General features: G+C 33.3%; 1 long non-coding RNA gene across 1 annotated transcript in view; it reads left to right on the top strand.

Moving 5' to 3' along the window:
- LOC149566360 (uncharacterized) overlaps positions 1-4,258 on the top strand; it is a 49,465-nt gene extending 45,207 nt beyond the window's left edge. Inside the window, exon 3 of the long non-coding RNA XR_016361556.1 lies at positions 4,126-4,258. This is a non-coding gene — a long non-coding RNA (uncharacterized LOC149566360). The remainder of the gene's footprint in view (positions 1-4,125) is intronic.
- The last annotated feature ends 11,882 nt before the right edge of the window (positions 4,259-16,140 follow it).

Below are 16,140 nucleotides of genomic sequence, written 5' to 3'. Positions count from 1 at the left end.
AGACTTGTCATGGTGGCTCCCTCCCAATCATCGAAACCCAAATTGGTGTTGAAGAGAAGAAGACGGAGGAGCCAAAGGATAGTGCTACCACTCTAGTTCCATCTCCTCATGTTTCTTTGGTTCCTTTTGCCCATGTTACTCTAGTTCCCTCTCCTCATCATAGCACTATTTCGCCAATAAGTTCTACTTCTACAACCAAGTGGCTCCCCAATACAGATAGTAGATTTGGGAGATGGAAAGAGCATTAGTAGTGAGTCTACTGAGTCTGATGAGGCAAGGAATAAAAATCTAGAGGTATATAAAGGCCAAAGCTCTTCAAAGCTCATTTCTCAAGATTTGAAGAATCCCTTCTCTTCAACTACAGTGACAATCACTCCAGCTAAGAAGAAGATGTTTAGTATAAAATCACTTGGGACAGCCTCCAAAGCGATAGGCATTGATTCTTGTTTGGAGGATACCCTAGAAAGAAAGAGGAAAAGGAAAGATGAAAGCATTCCCACCAAAGGCATTGTATCCCTTGCAATTCATTCTAGATCTGCATTAACCAAGGTAAAGAAGCAAAAAAAATTGTCTATTCTTGGGCAAGATCCAAAAATAGGGCACCTGACAATGGAGATATCCAAGCCCAGCAAAGGAGGAAGGATTGAAGATATGACTGCTAATGATTTTAATTTGCACTCGATGGACCTTGGAGAGGCCAAGCATGACACCAAAGTTGTCTTGTGGAAGTCAACCAACAAGGTGATTGAGGGACAATTAGAAAATCTGAAGTTGTCAAAGACCAAAATGAAGGTTGAGATAGAAGAATTGAACAAGTTCATCAAACAATTGGTTACTCAATTGGTTGGCCCTCATCTCTCAACTTCAAGAAAATAGGCACTTTGGCGAAATTGGTAAGGAATGGATTGAGAAGCTCAAATTAGGAGCTGCTATTATAGAAAAAATAGGTAATGTTATCCTAAGATTTGAAATGGAGAAGGATAACATCTTATCAAATAGCAATACACTGGTTGGAGAAAGGACGAAGTGTAATGATTGTGTCTCCCTTTTGAACATGGTCATTTAGATGAAGGCAAAAGAAGCTGTTGAAGCAAAAATCTTGCCAAAGGGAGACGAACCTCTATTCGAGTGGCTTCAGAGCATGCAGTTCAAAACAAAAATGATCCTGTCAACAGAAAAGGCACTTAAAGAAACAAAAGATAAAGTGAAGAAGACCCAAGACAGAGGATTCAAACTCATGAAGGGGCTACATACAAATTCAAAGACTAGTGGCTAAGGAAAAGCACGCACCAGGATAAATGTCATGAAGGAGAACTTCTCCAAATTCTTGGATAGTCTATCTGGTGTGTCTTCCAATAGTCAAAACAGAGTTGCAGAACTCCAGACACACAGCGGATGCATACACGTGGCCATGAAGGAGCTACCAAATCAATTGAATGTTGTGAAAGAGTTGGCCAAAGAACATTCCTAATGGCTCTTGAGATACACCAACATACATGTGCCTAAGCATGAAGAACTCATTCCAATCATAGTTGTCGCTCAAGCCTATAGAGTGAAAGCAGAAAAAGGGAAGAAGTCAAAGTGATTCACATTTTTCCCCCCTTTTTTGCTTTCTTATATAATTATTGTAATAAAAAAAACTCGTGTCTTGCCATTTGTCATTTTTGAGAAGATGAACCAATTGAACTTCTATTGTAATGGTCATCTCAAAACCATATATGTATGAAATTGAAAGATTAATAAAAGGTTGGCAAATTTTTGGTGTGAAATGCTTGATTTTGTAGAGACAATTGAAGGGTATTTTCGTATCAATTATTTATGTTTCGTTTCTGTTAGTTACAGCTTTATGCTTATTCTTTTGTTTGGATTGAAGCAAGGAAAGAACAGAGTTTCACTCCTCTGTTTAAAAGCAATGAATGGATGTGATAAGTAGTGTCATTGCACGTTCAAAGAGAAATCCTTCAAGCGTTTTTCCTTTTGAGCTAACTGTAGTCCATATTCAAATTAACTGAGTTCAGTGTTATTAATCATACTATTAAGCTTTATGAGTTCATAAGATGTATGGGTTCATAAACTTAATCAATTTTTCAAAAATTCTTTTCATCTAACTTAGATTCTGTTTAGGTATGGCTTGGTTTACCTCTTCTATTCTCGAGTCAAGAACATACCCCTGTTTTAGCTTTAGAAACAAAATATAATTCATTGCAAATCTATCATAGGGAGCTGTACCTACCAATTCAGAGAAAAGCTAGTCTACTCATAAGTGGCTTTTCAGTTATTTGTAATCAGATATTGTTCCTAATTTGGGCATTCAAGAGTCATAATCAAAGAAGAAAAAATCTATTTACAAACAATATGATAATACAATGCAATTGAATTAGACTGAGACATTTCTAATTTTTTTAATACTGAGGTTAAGGTGTCTTTTGCCAGTGTCTCAATTTGACTTGCCACTATATAGATAAAAACACAAGTATCAAGTGACACTATAAAATATACTGTACATTACGAGTGACAAACAACTTTCAAAAAAATTAATCTAGTCTAAAATACTCATTCACATAATGTTCACAAAGTGAAATGCTAAACAACAAGGCTAAGATATCTTCATTAGATCTAGCCTTGGCATTATCAGTTGATACAAAGGTATAGTTTTGATTGCTCATTTTTACCATGGTTATTTCTTGCACACTCAAACCGCATATTAGTATTCCAAGATAGATAAATGGCATATGTATATACATCCTAAATCAATTCTCCATTCATAATTGAATTACCACATAAACCTTTTCTCAATCAATGTCAAAAAATAAATTCAATTTCTAAACTAAGGTTCATCTTCAACTAAATATGATATATTTCATCTAACATTTATGGTAAAACATGATTACATATCTATCAATAGAATAAGAAAACAGAAGCATGAATACAATGTAATCATCAATCATCATAATATAACTCCTAATCATCATAAATAAGCATCATATGGTAAACATCACATCGTATCCAATAGTTTGAATTAATGTCCCAAATAATTCTAAAGTATAACAAGGTCTCAAAAAAAAATGAAGTATCTGAAATGAAAATAAATTGCTATGTTATGCTATGATGGGCCAAGTTGAGGCCTCAAACAACAATTCTTTGTTCCTCATTTAAATTATCAATATTGTCCATATTGGGAGCATTATTAATCCATAAAAATCCATGCACATGTGGAGAACCTTTATGTTGCCACTTGTATTTACACCAAAGATCTTTGACATTCATTCCATTTTTCAAAATTTCTTTTCTACATATTATATGTTTTAAATGCATGTAATGTGAAACTATATGAGGATAGTTTATAACATTTTATATTCACCAGAGCTTCTCATGCATTGGTTGGGCATTTTCATGGCATGAGAGCATGTAGATTGGGCCAAAGCATATTTGTTGCATTTAAGGTGAAAAGTATTGTTAGAGTACAAATTAAGTGAAGCATGTCCATCAATTCTATATGACATTTTGTCCAATATGAACTTTTTGCCCTTAATAATGTTCCAAACTACATCAACCTATCATCTAGATGAGATCATGACATCTCTTTTGTATGGTCACACAACTTATTGATAATGATGAACATGTCTCATATTTTTTTCACAAACACTGCAGATGAATTTTGTGATTGGTATTGCATTATCATATTCATCATAAAATATCTAAATCATGGATGTTTACCAAGCTTATGATATCTATACTATAAGAGATGCTTCACAAATTTATGTAGATGCACTAACTTCACTCGTGATTCTAACCAATCACATATTCCATTAAGAAATAGTATAGGAAATGTCATATCTAGAAATCTTGATGTTACATACTTATTGATAGGAGTAGCACCAATACTAATCTAATCAATCAATGATGTTGGTTTTGTGTAAGGTTTATTAACTCACAATCGAATTAATTCCATTTTTATCTAGGCATTTGGTGGTTTTGAAGCAATTGTTGTAGTGTGCTCTAGTATATTACCTTCACCAGTATACAAAATAAACCAACATGCATGATTTGATTAGTATTGGAATCAAATTCTATTTGTACTATATTTAACTTATTGAAAATATTTTCATCTCAATTCTTTGGTAGGTCATTGGGAGCATTTTCATCAATATCTGAATTTAAAAAGGTCACGCTCTATTTTGTATTTGAGCTCTTTGTAGAAAAATATCTATTAATAGGAAAATTATAATCTGTGTCACATTGAGATTTTCTTCTTCTAACAATAATATAGACAACTTTTGTATTATGTGTGGAAATCCTTTTTGAAACTTGTAAATATTGAGGAAAACCTATGGTGTGATCTTTGTCTATATATTGACCACATGTTGCATGAGTCACTTATAGTATTGAGCTTACATATGCAATAAACATTTCCTCTACTTTTGTCAATTTTAAAAAATCCTTTGGTTTTGGTCCAAGACCTATATTATTTGAAGATGAAAACCTATGAATTCTTCTTTATTGTATGCATTTGTTGCATTGGACCTTCAAAACTTTGCAATTCTTTAATTCCAATTTACGATTTTTGATAGACATAAAAAATTTTGGGGTTTTAAAACTATTTAGTTGATTTCTAAATTGCATTTGGAGTCTTTTCAAATCAAACTAAACTAAATCATTAGAACTTTCATGTTCTCCACACCACACTCAATATCTACATTCATTTATAATGAATTTCCATGTTGAGGTGTTTCTAGAACATGATCTATTGAGATTGATTTTGTGTCTTCATCATTCAACTAAACATTTATATTTAAGTGAGTATAGGTTATCTCACTTGGTTGGGGATGAACCTCTTTCTCTTCTTGTCCTTGAGAATTAATGGTTTGTTTAGGTGTCCTTTGATGAACATTTGTTTGCAAACTTGTTTCCTCTCTATTATCAACTTCAAAATGTTTTATTGTTAGATTTGCCCCTTTTTTAGCATATCGTTCTTTATAAGCTTCATTGTGTTTTTTTGTTGAATTTGATGAAAGATCAACCCCACAACTCTGAAGAATCACCTACATGCAAACAGGTATCACAGAAAGAGAAGCAAAAAGCTATGGAGGCTAAAATTTCTAGATCCACATATAAGACATTCTTGATGAGAAAAAAGAGAAATTGCTATTATCAAAAGTGAATGAACTATTATAATGAGATCAATCCTTATAAAGGAGAGCAAAACCCTAGAAGGGTAAAACCTAGGTTGCATGATAACAATTAATAAAAGAATTATTTATTATATGACCAAAATTTAGCTTAAGTAAACTAGAGATAGTAAGTGACTTAATAATTAAATCAATATGATTTATTTAATAAGAAAATACTTTAGTAAACCCCCCCCCCCCAAGATAAACTTAGGGAGTAGCTAAAAATTGAGATTGCTGGTGAAAGTGAAGCGACAAAGCCCGATGAGGTACCAAAGCACAACTAAATCTCTAAAAATAGGAGAAATAGAGAAAACCACATGGGGAAACCCTACTCCAAAAAGAGATGGAAATAATGCTAAAAAGAACTAGTGAAGGATTAATGAAGCCTCCAAACTAGGGAATGTCCCAGAAGATAGGAATAAAAGATGATCATAAAGAACACCACTAAAGCATGAGGCTGCAAACACTGCCAAAGTACTAATCTAAAGAACCTCCACTGTATACAACATGACCAAGTAGAGAAGACTATGTCTAAAGAGCTAATCAATTGAAGATGGAAGGTATCTTCATGGCCTCCAAAAATAGGAATGAAAGAATATCTATATGGTAAATAATCCATCTCACCAAAATGCATAGGTATCTAGCCACTACAATTGCCTGGTACATAGCTCACTCCATCAAACCAAGAAAGAAATAGAACTAACATAATTCCCCTATAATGCTAAGAGGTAAGACATGAACACCGAAACTGAATGCAATATCTCTTGCAGAAAAAGAAATAGGAATAGCGAGAGTGTAAAAAAAGTACAAACACTTATAATGACATGTGTCATCGACACATCGTGAGGCTAATGTTGTGGAAGGAACACTCACTTGAAAAAGGAAGATGGCAAATATGGCCAACATGAAACCCCCAAGGCACTTTATAACATAGTGCGAGTACAACAAAATACAAAGATGTGCAAGATCTCGAAATGCAATAGAGTGGTACTTTATCTCAGTGCATTTGCAAAAATATTACAAAATGATGTCAACAAAGATCAAAAGAGACATATAGCTGATACAAGAGTTAGTACAACGCATGGCAAATCATCTGAAGCAACGGAATTGATCATCAAACCTGAAACAACCAACATATCCACCAAAATGAAAAAATGAAAAAGATTGAATAGAATGCTCCTAAAGAGGAATATGGAAAAACAACTAGCATCACTAGAAAGGTCTCTGAAATACCTTTCCAATGATATAAAGAATTCTCAAATCAGAGATTGAATGTTCAAGATATGTCTCCTGGAGTGTCAAATAGAACCCCTAACTTTGACTGCATATACATGAGACTAAATAGCATCAAAAGGCCAAATAACCCACTTTCATGAGAGGCTCGGAAAGATCTTTCCGACAATATAAGATTCGTCAAAAAATACCTCTATATGAAAAAGATATGGCCAAAAAACCATTAATAGCTCTCTATGACAAAACACATCAAAGAAATGATGGTTTGAAGGCTATCAAATTTTGGGTTTAAAATGTTAATGTCAACACCTACGCCCAAGTATTGATGATGTCAAAAAAATTGTAAGTCTATTAGTACCTTCTGATGTCAGCGTACTTTGATGATGCAACATCACATGTTTTTTTTTAAAGAAAGCACCTTTTTTTAAATAAAGAAAGCACTCTTTTTTAAAAAAATTAAAGCAATGCCCCTTTATTTTTTTAAAAAAATAATAATAATTTTTTATTTATTTTGTTTTATTTAAAAAATTGTCACCTTGGGAAGTGTGTCCAAATCTAGCAGCAAATTTTTTGCTTTACCAGTCGATTATGTCCAAATTGGACAAATTTTATATAGAAATAGTGGTTTTTGAGTGCTACAAATCCAACGGTGAGCTCCGTTTGTGCTCAAAATGCACCAAAAAATTGGCCCCGGATTGAATGCAAAACACCTCTAAAAATTGAAAGCCTTTGAAATAAAAAAACATAGATCAGAAAACCAAACCAAATCAAACATAAATAGAATAGGGGCATGAAGATCCGGAGCTTTGATACCATATTAAAGTTGATGCTCCCAAGAATCACATGCATGCAAACACCTATCATAGAAAGAGAGAAGCAAAAAGCTATGGAGGTTGGAATTCCCAGATCCACAAATGAGACATTCTTGATGAGAAAAAAAGAAAAATTGTTAGTCTTAGAAGTGAATGAATAATTACAAAGAGATCAATCCTTATAAAAGATCTAAGATAAGATAAATTTATTAATGTCCAACAAGAGACCAACGAGGGTCTAAGGGATTGGAAACAGTACAAAGGGAAAATGCCAATAGAGGGAACACCAAATGGCGTCCACAAAAAGAACGTGAAAACAAAACAACAAAAGAGCCAAGAAAAAGGAATAACAATAGCTAAGAACTCCTCATAGGCGAGAAGTAGTCTAGAATGGGAAGGTGGACATTAGGGCAATCAGGTACTCTGGAAGGTTGCCTTTGAGGTCTACTAGAGGGACGTTGTCCAGTGTAATCTTTGTGGGGTCTCATAGATCTGGTGTGAACCAAGATAGTGTAGAGAGGTTGCTTCAATCCTCGGGCAAAAACTATAGGACTGCAAAAAGAGGTGATGAGTTGCATAGGGGTCGATGTCAAGCAAAGTTGGAGCTATATAGTGTGCTCGTGAAGCTGCATGGTCTCCTGAATATAGAGTGCAAGATAGTGCTGGTCAATATATCTAAAGAATGAGGGAAGAGACCAACACTCTCTAAACAAATAGTACAATCTCCCTCGGATATCATAGTAAATGAGACAATGAAAAATAAAGTGAGACTCGGTCTCAACTCTTGACCTCCCTGAGGTGACAAAGCCAACAGATCATGTCCTCCCTACCAATCTAGTGATCATTCTAAATACGTAATCAATGAGAACCCACCCTAAAAGATCCCAAGGAGTTGCGAAGAGCGTGAGTCCAATGATGAGTGAGGTACCAGGGACATAAGATGATCGCATCCTGGATATCAAGAAAGTGCTCAACATAGAAGGCCATGCATGGACAGAGCCCACCTGGGGAATTCCTCCAGGTCGTGATAGCATACTATCTATAGATGTCAAGTCTAACATGCCCATTCAACTCCTGTTGAGGTGGAAGAAGATGGGTTGGAGCATCCAGATAAAACTGCAGGGGGGAAGACGATCCAAACTAATACTAATCAAGCCCAAGAAAAAGACTTGGGTGTACCAACAATGAGACCTATGACCAAATTTTGAAACCGCAACATCCATAGAGGAACAATAAGCCAAGTAGGAATATCTATGACGATCGTCAAAGGAATCAACAAAGCTTTGGAGTTGGTGAAGGAGCCAAACTAAATCAAATATGGTCCCCAATCTAAAAGGGTGAAGAAGAGCTATAGAGCTATAGAGGATAGTTGCCTTGACTAGGGAGTCAAGAAGAGACATCTTAGTCGTGATGTCCTAGAAGTGGTGTTGAAAGCACTATCGCTCAAGAATAGTAAGGGGAGCTAAGCCCCTTGTTGACTTTGGGCTGCATGACTGGTCTCAGGCTGAATCAAGGTCCAGAAAACATAACCCCCAAGTAAGTATATGAAGATGCAATCTTGATCTCGGTACCCTAGAAGTAAAAATGGAGATGGGATGTCCTCAAACAATTGAAGACCATAATCCAAGTCTTGGCCAGATTTACAACTAGTTCACATGAGTCACAAAAAGAGATCAAAACCCTAAAATGGTAAAACCTAGGTTGCATGATAATAATTAATAAAATAAATATTTATTATATGCCCAAAGTTTAGCTTAAGCTGTAGTCCTCCTAATCTAGTTTCTAATAAAAAAAATTCTAATGGTGGAGTTTAAGGCCCTCAAAAAAAGCCACATAAAGTGGTACTATTTTTTAAGTAAAAAGATAATATAATGTCAAGGGTGGTCCCAGTAAAATGTTAACTTTTTTTTTTGAAATTATTTAATCAATATGATCAAAAGTTACATGACGCCATGTAGTTTATCCCATATTTTTTGAGTTATTTTTTAATGTATTTTTTTGCAAATTTTGTAAGTGGAAACATCCCAAAAATATGAAATATTTGTTTACTACCCTAGAAGTAATTGAAAATTAATCAAAAATCTTTAAAAAAAAATTGAATTATGTAGAAGAGAAAAATGGACATTGGTTTTTTGAGAAAAATGGACATCAAAGTGAGGTAAGAAATGAATAACATAAGGAGACAAAGAGAGAGGATATGATGGAGAGAGAAAGAAATAAAGTGAGAGAGGGGGGGGATAGGATGGATATAGGAAGACATGGAGTGGATGAGAGAGAATGAGAGAGAGAGAGAGAGAGAGAGAGAGAGGGGGAGAGGGAGAGGGAGAGGGAGAGGGGGGGAAATTGTAATTGCATAGTGCAATCACACTATGTAAAAACAAACAAAATGGTAAAATAGGAAATTTACTATTGAGAAAGACCCACATTCTATGTTTTAGTGTCTAAAATTTGTATGTTTGAATGATTTGATATGTATAAATTATTGTAATTCATATGTTTGAATATATTGAAGCCATATAAATCATTGTAATTCATTTATTTGAATGATTTGACATGTAGAAATCATCAGCATGTCAAGGAAGAAAGAAAAACTCAAACATGGGAAGATCATGATATAGATTTGGAAATTAAAAGGGATAAAATGAGAGTATAATGTGAACAAATAAAATGGAAATCCATTAATGAAGAATTGATAAAGTGAGAAAATAGATGTACCCCCAATGGAGATGATCTAGTTCTCAACGAAGAACCACACAACAAAAAATGAATAGGAAGATAGAGATTCAAATCCAAAGAGATAATATTTCATATATTTGAATCAAGAAGGTTACATCTAACATGTCGAGTTGTAAGACCTTCTTGGTTACGATCATTACAAAGAAGAATACATCATTACAAATTTGTGAACTTCTAACTACAATGCTTCTCCATCTTGCCTCTACATCTTTGACTCCTTAAATTTTGTCTCTAGACAACTCAAGGCTCTCTACTTATACCCAATCAAGTCATTAGTCAGCCTAGAAGAGTAAACTAAATAAACACTTAGGCCATAGGTCAGCCACAAGTCGGCTTGCAAGAGACATTAAATATAGATATCCAAATTAAATGAAAAGGTCGGCTCGCGAAGGAACCAACGCATAGAGAAACTTGGCTAGGGAAGAACCAAGACATGACCGTACATCAGATGAACCATCAAGCCAGTCGACATGTAAAATATCCGGATCATCAAAGGAACTTGGCTAACAATGAACTCGACCAAAACTTCAACTCATTCAATAGTGGAACTCGACCACAATTGTAACTCGGTCAGAAGTGTTACTCGGCCAACATAGCCACTTGACAGCTACAACAACTTGATAAACATTGCTACTCAGCAACCATTAACAAAACAAACTAAAAAGAATAGAAAAGCTAAGAAATCCAGGATTCTCATGCATTAAACAACCAGGGTTGAAAGAAAAGACCTCAGATGCTCCTACATCAAGAATTGTCTTTGGATGAGGAACATGAATGACCAAGACAAAGAAATGAAGATTTACAATTGGAATACAAAGAGAAAGAATGAGACTTTTATGTCACCAAAGCAATTAAATTTTGAAGGTACACAATCATCCAATATTGGAGTCACATCATCATATCATGTTGAAGAGACATCGTGTTCTGCATCAAATAGTGTGCGCAATCCATCATGTCATGTTGAAGGCACAAAATCAACATACCAATTAGGTGGTAATCCATCTTTCAATTCTTATTATCAATGCACATTGTCTTCTATTGAAGCTACACAATTCACCCAAAATTATGTTGATATTTGTAATGTTGAGCCTACTTAAGATATTAGAACACCTTGTACAATTCATTTTAGAAAGCATGGAAATATTTGATTGATATTAATTCTAAAACTTTGTAATCAATGTCTGACAAGATTCTAAAGCATACTTGTCAATGAAAAGCTAATCGTATATGAAGATTATTTTTTAAAGGATTAAATGTAATAAGAAGATGTCAAGTATTTGTTGAAATGATGAGGAATTTAAAATTTAGGCCCATCATGAAGATTCTTGGGCTAAGAACGATTGATGAATTAAATGAAAAAAATAGTGGAAAAAATCTAATGAGTGCATATGACAAAGTGGGCTCTAAGTCACACACCAAAGATAGTACTATCACATAATGTATACTTACATCAACAATAGTAAGAACACAAATGAAGAGATCTTGACTTGATTGATATTGATTATAAAAATTTGTAATCAATGACTGACAAGATTCCAAAGCATGCTTGTCAAAGAAAGGTTAATCGTTTATGAAGATTATTCTTTGAAGGCTTAAATGTACTAGGAAGATGTCAAGTATTTGTTGAAATGATGAGGAATTTAAGATTTAGGCCCATCATGAAGATTCTTGGACTAAGAATGATGGATGAATTAAATGAAAAAAATAGTGAAAAGAATCTAATGAGTGCATACGACAAAGTGGGCTTTGAGTCACATACCAAAGATAGTACTATCACATAATGTGTACTTACATCAATAATAGTAAGAACCCAAACGAAGAGATCTTGACTCATTGGAAACACAAGCAAAGCATTGAGAATAGGTAGATATACTCTAATGAGATCCACGGGAAGGCGTGAAAGAGTGGAAGATCCAACAAAAAATGAGTTATGAACATTTAGTGATATAATACCGCAAAAGGAAAACTAAAATTGTAAAGCTTTGAAATCATTGATTGAATATCCTTGGAAAAATAACACACATGTTTCCCTAATCAAAGAGATGTTATAAGGAGGATTGGTAGTCGCATCCACAATCCGCATGTGAAATGTTTTTTGGATTCAACTTAGACACAATTCTTTTAAAAATTTAACAGTATACATCCTCAAATTAAAATTAGTCAAAAATACTTTTAAATGGGTAAATCTTTTTTATGTGAAGATAAATCAGATGAACAACTTGTTTTGTAGGATTGTAACATAAATGAGCCACCTAGATCTTCAAGGGGATTTATATCTACCGTTTTATGTCAAAGAGGGGACAGTCAACAATTTTACAAGATGTCATGCTTGAATGGTACATGCATAATTTGTTGTGGCTTGCAATGTTTATCAACTTGTCAACATATAAACACTACACATGCAATTGGAAATGAAATAGTAGATTTTGGATAATATAAGATTGTGATATATATATATATATATATATATATATATATATATATATATATATATATATATATATATATATATATATATATATATATATATATATATATATATATATATATATATATATATATATATATATATATATATATATATATATATATATATGCTTTAAAAGATGGAAAAGAGGGTAATAGATGTGATTTAGTGATTGAAAAGATACTAGTATATAATTTCATGAAGGATTTTTGTGAAAAAAATATTAACGAGTATGGAAGGCATACACATGGATCGATGGTTGGATTTATAATTCAGGTTATGCAAGGACACATTTTCAAAGGAGATGATTATTTCAGTTATTTTCTTTGCAAAGAACTACAAACTACAATGACAAAATGAGGTGCAAGAAAAGTAGTATACTTCTTAACATGTTTCTATAGTTGTTCACATAACATTCATAAATTCACTTGCTAGCATAGAGAGGGTCATGAAGACACTGAGGGAGTGTCATTTTTACATTACTAATAATCACTCACATTTTGCAAAGCTTGTACATGGTTGCTTTCAACTATTTAATGTTGATTTGGGTAACAGGGGCATATCACATCATTTGGTTAGATAATTGTGCATCACAATTCAAGAATGCATGGATGTTTTATTGGTTGAGTAGGATGCATAAGATCACTAGTATTCAATATATGTAGAATTCAATAGAGGTTGGTTTTAAAAACGGAGAGCATGATGCTGCAGGTGCATGTATCAAGAGCCTTTTCTCATGAAGATTTAAAGTACAAAGATAGAGTAAAATTATCAAATGTAAAAAGTATCTTCCAATGGTGTAACACCACAATGAGTCTAGGTAAGGAAGGTGAGTCTACAGTTCATAGATTTTCTTTGTTGATGGAAAATACTAACATCGCACCATATGAAGATTATTGTACACTAATAGGATCAAGTGAACAAAGCTCTTTTAGAAGCTATGTTGCAAGTTTGTGGAGCATCCACTCACAAAAAATGGCATGCTTTTTTCCATGATGTACAGAAGAATATTGAGATGAGTGTGAGTCAACTGAATGGGTGGACAAATGACATTTATAGGTTTTGATCCCATCTAACACCTATCGTCCTCCATGAGCATTGGAAATGGTAGAGATAGAATCATCCATTGACTTTGACCACTTATTTGATATGATGTAACCAATTAATAGACATATCAATGTAAGATTGATATGTAATTTCTTACTTTTAGCTAAATATTTGGTAAATTAATAGGCATTGCAGACCATATTTTTATTGTTCTTGCACCTAAAGACAATGAAGAAGGGACAAATTATTATTTGTGATGTGTCTAGGAAAAAATGAAATTGGATCACTTAGTTACAAATGGTGAAGGTTTAGAATACCATAGAGGAGTAATGATTGTAATTGGTACATGGCTTATACAATATGGTATGAAGAACCTTAACTTGTGGTTATTCAAAGGTTGGAAAATAGAGAGGAAGATTATTCATCATTCCAACCTTGTCATTGCATCAAATGTCCACTTGATCAAATATGGAGGAAAAACACACAATAAGACACTTTAGAGGATTCGTGAGTCAGACCACGAGGTAATACTTGAGACTATAAAGGGTAGAGCAGATCCAGTTGGTTCATTGGACTGAATGTAATTATAAAAGCATTTGATGTAACGTTTATATTCAATATTTTTTTGGGCAAGACTAGATGTTTTACAGGGATAAGTTGTGAATAGCCATTCATATCATTAATATAAAGAGATGAACATTATTATCTAATTTGTTAATTTGTTAATTTGACTTATATTAAATTGAAGATGAATTGTATACTTGTAGATTACAATTTTATTCAAATTAAACTTGATTAAATTAAATTAAATTGTATACTTGTACATTCTTGCATTGATTAAAGTTGCAAAATGATGCATCTTTCTAATCATGTGTCTTGGGACCAATATGTAATCTCCATTGGCTTCGATTGGTCTAGTACATGCTAGTAGAAACCTCTTTTTTTCACTTAGCCTCAAGAAAACTCTGGCGTATGATTTACATAAGTGTTCCCAATGTGCACTAAGTCGATTAGGACAATGACTTTTGGATGGTAATATCTTGGTCCTTGTGAAGGGAATCAAAGTTCTACAAAGTGTACAAGGATGGTGTTAGGCAGGCCTACATGCTATGAGAATTATTTGCCTTGATCTTTTCCTCTGATAGATGATATCATTCACTTAACCTTCAGTGATCTCAATCATATTGATTAAGAGGGAGTAAACCATTTTGAGATGGATTCCTTATTTATAAATAAATTGTATCAAACAAGAGGATTGTGATTAAGGAATATTCCTCATGACTATGTGATTTTAATGGGCCTACCCCGTTATGTACATCATGAGGAAGTGACGAATTCCTAATGATGTCACTTGTATTTGTAGAAGTTATTGTAAGGTGATGATCTTACAATAACTTGTGATATGAGATCAAACAAATTGAGTATATGGTGAATGTCTTGCATCAACATTCTAGAAGACCATTACTTAGAGTATTTAGTGAATATCATTGATATTTTGGAAGGCCAATACCCTTGATATCAGATGTGATATCAAACCTTATTTTGAGTACTTAGTGAATATCATTGATATTCTAGGAGGCCAATACTCTTGATATCAGATGTGATATCAAACCTTTTGAGTACTTGGTGAATATCGAATGTCGATATTCTGGGAGGCCAATACTCATGATATCAGATGTGATATCAGACCTTATTGAGTACTTGGTAAATATCATATGTTGATATTCTAGAAGACTAATACTCGTGATATAAAATGTGATATCAAAATATTGAATATCTTCTTATGAAAGATTCCCTTGTATTGCTTTGAGGTAATACATGTGTTTATCCTCAATAGCTAAGAGGGAGTGTTAATGTGTTGTAGCTTCTTTCAGATAAAACTTATTACTCTCTCTCTCTCTCTCTCTCTCTCTCTCTCTCTCTCTCTCTCTCTCTCTCTCTCTCTCTCTCTCTCTCTCTCTCTTTGTGCATTTGTGCAGGCGTGTGTGTGAGTGAGTGAGAGAGAGTTATTATCACATTCTTAATCATAAAAAATATATGTTATTGATAACTAATGAAAGTTAAAGGGACATGTCTTTATGGAGACATGCCTCTTAAATGTTATATATATATATATATATATATATATATATATATATATGCCTTAAGAATGTAATTTGGAATACACAAAAATTACAACAGTGTTAGTACATTTACATCTCCCATGAAAAATTCAATAGAAATCTATAGAGAATTCTTATGAAGATATATAATATCTGAATGGTGAAATTGAAGAATGGTAAATTTAATCCACAAATCTACATTAGAACAATGATGTCAAAGTTAAACTCAAAAGTTAGAAATAGGAATGGAATTTAGAAAAGAAAATAATAAACCTTAGACTTGCAAATTAATGATGTGAAAGGAAAAATAAAAATAATATCGAAGTTATCAATTTGAGCTCAATGTATTGTTGATTTTCTTATGAGAAAGAAATAAATCAAAGCAATAATCTTCCATAGTACATTCAACACATCCTCTTTTTTAGAGGGGCTATAAATCATTTACAAAGAGGCTCTTTTCTTTGATTAAACTAAAAAAAATGACTATAGTAGTACAAACTCATTTCTTGGAAGTTAAAGTTTATTTCCATCATCCTTTGTCATCAAATATTATACTTGGAAATACTTTGGTA

The sequence above is a fragment of the Cupressus sempervirens genome, chromosome 3 (genome assembly GCF_028749045.1).
Source record: "Cupressus sempervirens isolate cs-2001-9-10 chromosome 3, ASM2874904v1, whole genome shotgun sequence".
In the NCBI taxonomy this organism is placed as follows: Eukaryota; Viridiplantae; Streptophyta; class Pinopsida; order Cupressales; family Cupressaceae; genus Cupressus; species Cupressus sempervirens.
This window is presented reverse-complemented; position numbering and strand designations above follow the sequence as displayed.